Source organism: Microcebus murinus, chromosome 15 (assembly GCF_040939455.1).
Source record: "Microcebus murinus isolate Inina chromosome 15, M.murinus_Inina_mat1.0, whole genome shotgun sequence".
Taxonomy (NCBI): Eukaryota; Metazoa; Chordata; class Mammalia; order Primates; family Cheirogaleidae; genus Microcebus; species Microcebus murinus.
The window spans coordinates 7,524,032-7,530,346 of record NC_134118.1 but is presented as its reverse complement, the minus strand read 5'-3'; positions in this window follow the sequence as shown (position 1 = coordinate 7,530,346).

Genomic DNA, 6,315 nt, shown 5'->3' with positions numbered 1-6,315 from the left:
GCCGGCTTCCCAAGCTTTCTAGAGAGAGGCCTTTTCTGCTAGTTGGGCCACAGAACAAACCAAACCATCTCCTGTGTTCTCTAGCATGTCTTGGCTGGGCATCTTTGCTCCTATCTGAAATTCTCTCTTCCTCTGGACTCAGCTACACCCAGGGCCACCTTCTATAGGCAGGTTCCCTGATTGTCACCTCCACCCTTCTACCCATTGCTACTGCCCACATAGACTCTATTTAGCTCTTGGGTCATGGGCCCCATACAGCTTGGAATTGGAGGGAGTTTGACCTTTGTATGTTCCAAATGCAAGGGCTTCTCTTAGATTTTCATACCTCCACAGGAGTCCAGCGTAGAGTATGCTTTCTATAAATGCTCTCCAGGTAAGCAGTCAGGTGCCATTTTATTCTCATTTTACCGATGTGGAAAGTGAAACCCCAAGATCCTGCAGACCCTCAGGCCTCCTGATGCCAGGCTGTGCTGCCACATAGCACTGATGAGTGGTCTCTTCTCTCCTCACCGCAGTGGCATCCTTCATAGGAGTCTGAAATGGGCGTGAGGTGAGGGCAGGGGTCTTAGAGAAGCAAGCTCCTAGCTTTCCTCCTTGGGGGCAAAAACACCTTGTCAGGTGGCAAAACAAAGAAAGGACCCAAGGAAGACCTTGGTACAGGTTGTGGAGGGAGGAAAGGGTTTTGTTACAAGTATTTGCTCATCTTGGCCCACTGGGACTTCTGTTCATCCTTTGGACTGAGCTCAAGCTCTACCCTTTCTGGAAGTCCTTCAAGAACCACCCTTCTAACAACTCGTCTTCTCCTCTACTTCATACTTACATACACTTACTTCTTGTGGCTTGTATTCTCAGAAATGCTATGAACTCCACTGTGGTTGCAGATAGTTCTCTCTCTGCCTCTACTACTCCTCATCCTGCTAGGGTTTAGCTTTAAATTGCCCCTTCCCAGTCCTTCCTCCCCCAACCTCTTACCCCAGGTGTCCTTGGGCAGTAGGTGTGTCCGACGTTATCTGAGGACAAGATAAAGAATGGGAATTCAAGAGGGTGAAGGGACCACCCAATGTCCTCAGGAGGACCTTCCTGAAAGCTCAGAGGACAGGAGCTGGGTGTCCCCAACTGGGCTTAGCTACAAATATATAGAATACAGTTTGGACAACTTCCTGGTTTACTTCTCCCTAGGGCTGGGACAAGAGACCTTTCTAGCCTCTACAGGCACTCAGAAAATGTTTGAGGAATTGAATCACTCAGATGGTTCTACATTATCATCGTGGCCACCATAGCTAACAGTTATAGGTCACTTACCATATACTCGGGATGAAGACAGAAAGGTTACTGTCAGGAAAGGGAATTATAAATGCAATTGACCCTTGAACAACATGGTTTGAACTCTATGGGTTCACTTTTATGCAGATATTTCCCAATAAATATAATGTAATATTTTTGGAGGTTTACCACAACTGGAAAAATTTTGCAGATGAACCACATAGCATAGAGATAATCAACAAAATTTAAAAAAAGGTATGTCATGAATGTATGAAATATATATTATAGATATTAGTCTATTTTATCATTTACTATCACAAAATATACACAATCTATTATAAAAAGTATACATTTCTCACAATTGGGGCACACAGGCTACATGGTGCCATTTGTAGTGGAGAGAAATGCAAACAAATGTAAAGATACAATATTAAATCGTAACTGCATAAAATTAACTATAGCATATACTGTACTACTGTAATAATTTTGAAACCACCGCCTGTTGCTATCACAGTAAGCTTAAATGTTTCAAATATCCACTTAAAATGCCACATGACACTAATCATCTCCAACTGAGCCCTCTGTCTTTACAGAAAAAGTGATCTCTCGTGGTTCTCATGTATTCTTCATCATTGTTATTGCAATACCATAAACTTTGAATAACACCATGGGACCTATATGAAATTCCACTATGATGCTGTAAGTGCTCCCAAGAAGCAGAAAAAAATGTCATGACAGACATTCATCTTGTAAACAGAAGATGTAAACTTAATGTATCAACAAATACAGTACAGTAGTATACATGTATTCCTCTTCCTTATGATGTTCATAATAACATTTTTTCTCTCACTTTAGTATAAAAATATAGTCTATGATATGCAGAACATACAAAATATATGTTAATTGACTATGTTATTGGTAAGACTTCAAGTTGTTATATCTTTGGGGAGTTCAAAGTTATATGCAGAGTTTCAACTGCACAGGGGTTCAGTGTCCCTAGCCCCCACATTGTTCAAGGCTGAACCGTACTGAAATGGAAAAGTAGAATGAACTCTTTAGAACTCGAATTGGAAATGTCAGTAAGAACTCACAGTTTTCAATATATTTTGATACAGAAATATAGACTAATGTAAGCATGTATGTGTATTTATGCATACACATGTGCTCCCTGCTTTGCTCATAGAGGAAGCTTGTGAGCAAGGATGACCCCAATAGCCAAATGCACACCTGCCACAACACATGCCTAGATCATGGTTTCCAAATATCATTCTCCCTTAAAAGGAATCAGGGCTTCTAAAAACATAGCTGATATCAGAGATGGGGCAGAGAAAATACAAGATAAGCTTGGAACATTGTTTTTTGCTAGAAGGTAAGGAAGTGCTTAAAGTATAATGGGAAGAGACCAAAACGACATGAAGTCAGCTTGAAATGGCTACCACTGGCCAAATCTGGGGGCATTTGCCTACCAAAATTATAAGATTTCCCTTCTCCCTTCTTTGTTTTGGTTTTATTTATTAATGCCTAATATAAGGAATGAAAGAATAAGAAAATAATCATTTGGCAACAATCATAATAATAATTTACTCAAGCAGGAATCAGCAATGAATGTAGGGCATGAAATTCTGAGAAGCAGCCAGATATTTACAGAGTCTGAAAGTACCTTCCCACAAGAGCTTTCTGAAATACAAAGAGCAAATAGCAATTTTACCATGGACAAACCTGGCAGAACTTTCTTAACCAAGTAATCAGAATCAACACTGGCCAGTTATGACACCAAGTGACAACATCTTCTTCCCGATATGCTGCATTGAGAGGAACTTGGCATCACTTCTGTGACATTCCTGCCTGGATGGCATAACCTGAATCAAATCATGAAAAACCATCACAGGAACCCAAACTGAGAGAAAACCTACACAATAACTGAGCTGTGCTCTTCGAAAATATAAATGCCATGAAAATCAAAGACAGACCCAGGAACTGTCCCAGATTTAAAAACTCAAAAAACCTGACAAATGGACACAATACATCATGGACTATGACAATCCCCCATCTTGAATTTTCTTTGGCTATAAAGAATATTATTGAGACAATTGGAAAAATCTGAATAAGCTCTTATTAACTAAAAAAAATATATAATGAGGTTTACACTTGGAAAAAGGAGAGCTTTATGTCTCATGAATTATTTTCAACCTACAGTGGCCATTCTGACAGGCTGGGAAACATGGCTGTCGCCTCGAGCCAAGAACATGTTTCAAGGGAGGAGCAAAAGAAACAGGATTTGTACTGACAAGCAGGATGGCTAAATATACACATTTAACAAGCTATAAGAAGAGTCATGAATAGCAATGAGAAGACCTGTGCACGTGTAATTGTCCTTTACACCTGCCATCCCATGATGGCTGGGAACTCAGTTTTAAGGTTTTTCTGGAGTCCCCTTGGGGAGAAGGGATCGGTTCAGTTTGCAGGGGCCTTAGGATTTTATTTTTAGTTCACAGTCTGTAGATGATATATTAATATTGAACCAATTTTAATTTCTAGATTTTGATAATTATACTAAACCTATATAAGATAATTCCTTATTTCAGGAGATACACAGTGACGTATTCAGAAAAGAAGACAAATCAGGTCTGCAACTTATAAAGAGGTCAGAAAAAAGTATATATTACATACTTATATAGGTAGAAAGAAAGGAGCAGGTAGTGAAAGGATAAAGCATATATAGTCAAATGTTAACATTTGAGGGATGGTATCCAATCAAGAATTCTTTGTACTATTCCTATAATTTTTCTATACATCTGAATTTTACAAAACAGAATACTTATAAAACAAAAAATACATTTTAAATATTAACAAATTGTAAGCCATTGAATAAAGTCAACCATGAATCCATTTTGAAAAAAGTAAATGAATAAATTCAGGGTTTCATGAGGAACAGAGATATTTACATATTTCAAATTATCAACCCCACAAAAATCCTAATTAATTACAAGGTGAAAAAATAACTTTACAGATGAGAGATCGACAGATACCATTGTTACTGATCAATGCTAACATCACCAGTAATAGGACAAGTCAGATTGTAGGTCACCTGACAGGATGCAATGAGAACTTCACAGCATCAATTCTGTGATACTCTTGTCCAAAATCATATGATCTAAACCTAATCATAATGAAACCTCAGAAAACCCAATGGAGGCACACTCTACATTACTGGACTTTACTCTTCAAAAGATTATAGGTAGTGAAGGTCAAGAAAAGATTGAGAAACTGTTCCAAACTGAAAGAATCTAAGAGACACGACAACTAAATGTAATCCATGGATCTGAATGGGATCCATCTATTGTTACAAAGAGTATTACAGAAAAATTAATAAAACTTGGAAAGAACCAGACCATTTAAAAACTTCATGTATTCACATTAACTTTCTGATTACAAAGACTGTATTGCAGTTATGTAGAATGTCCTGACTTATAGGAATACCCACTAAAGTAATCAGGGGTGATAGCATAATGTCAGCAATTAATGCTCAAATAGTTCAAAAAGAAAAAGTTCTCTGTACTAAAATGTGCAACTTTTCTATAATTTTAAGAATATTTCCAGAAGTTAATAAAAAATAAACAAGTTAACAAATAAAGTAAGAAGCTAACAAACTTTATTTTTCCATGAGGAAAGAGCCATATAAATCAGTGCTTAAAATTAACATTCTGTCAGTTCAAGGGCACTGTAACAATTGTAATAAATGCAAACATCAACAGTGACCATAGCCCAGTAAGTCAATATGATGTCTGTCTAAGCATATAGTGATATCTGTCACTATATATAGTGATAAAAACTAGAAAACAGAAATTAGCCATCAATTTACTTCACTAATGTATTCTTGAAAACTTGCTTGTTTGGCTGTTTAAACAGCTGACATTTAGGCAGCCTGAATATGATCAATACTCAATGATACTGACTTTCATTTGCAAGGTCTGCTTAAAAGTCTCCCAGTACATATAATTTCTCCTTAAAATCAATACATATATTCATGATGCTTTTCAAATTAGATCTTCATGCAGATCTGACTCATCAGTAGATCCTAGAGCAGCAGCTCTATAGGATCTAGATTCCAACTCAGCAGCATGTGAAAAGAAAAATAATTATATTCTTTCCCTAAAGATTTCATACTAAATGTAAGTCACTAAAAACAAGTTGAGAACTTTATCAAGGTTAATAAGAATAAAAAATATGTATGTATGACTAAAAGACAAAATGACTATTAAATATTATTTTCCCATAGTTGCACAATGAATTGATGATGATTATGGTTCAGTATCCAAGCTCTAGTTTTCCCATTCTTCATTCATTATTCCACAACCATGCTGAGAAACAGGCAATTTCCATGCAGAGTCACAGACACCGGGACAGATATAAAACAGGGCACTATTGGAACACACACAAGGGCCATCTGTCCAAGTTTTGTGTCAATACTGTAGACTTTGTGTGGAGATGAATGCAGGTTGATACCTGAAGGACAAGGACAAAGTGTGCCAGGCAGGGCAGATCTGGTTGGTATTAGTCCACAGGGAGTTTGCTACTGAGCTCTGCTAGTCTCTCATTCATGCTGGGAAGATTACAAAACACAAAAGCTTACTATTTCATTTTTTCCTAAATGACTATACTTTTTAAAAAGTTATCTTCAGAAAGTGGAATTTCCCATTAAACAGTGTTGTAATTCTGAATATGTGTCAGAGCATGTCTACTGGATGCAGTTATAGTTTTAAAATTGTTTTGAAGAAGTACATGTATCCCTAGTGGAATTTTGATAACAACAAGTAACTCAAAGTAAGGAGGGGAGAGGAAATGGCTATCGATGACATATGGCTTAACAGGTAATACTTGCTGTCTTTTGGAATAGCACTACTTACAAGATTCTTGAAGATATCATTAGAAATACTTGTACTTAAGGGGAAATGAGATGATGAATACCTTAATTTGTTTGACTATAACAGCCATTTCAATATGTATCAACACATCATGTTGTATTCCTTAAGTACATACAATAAAAGACTA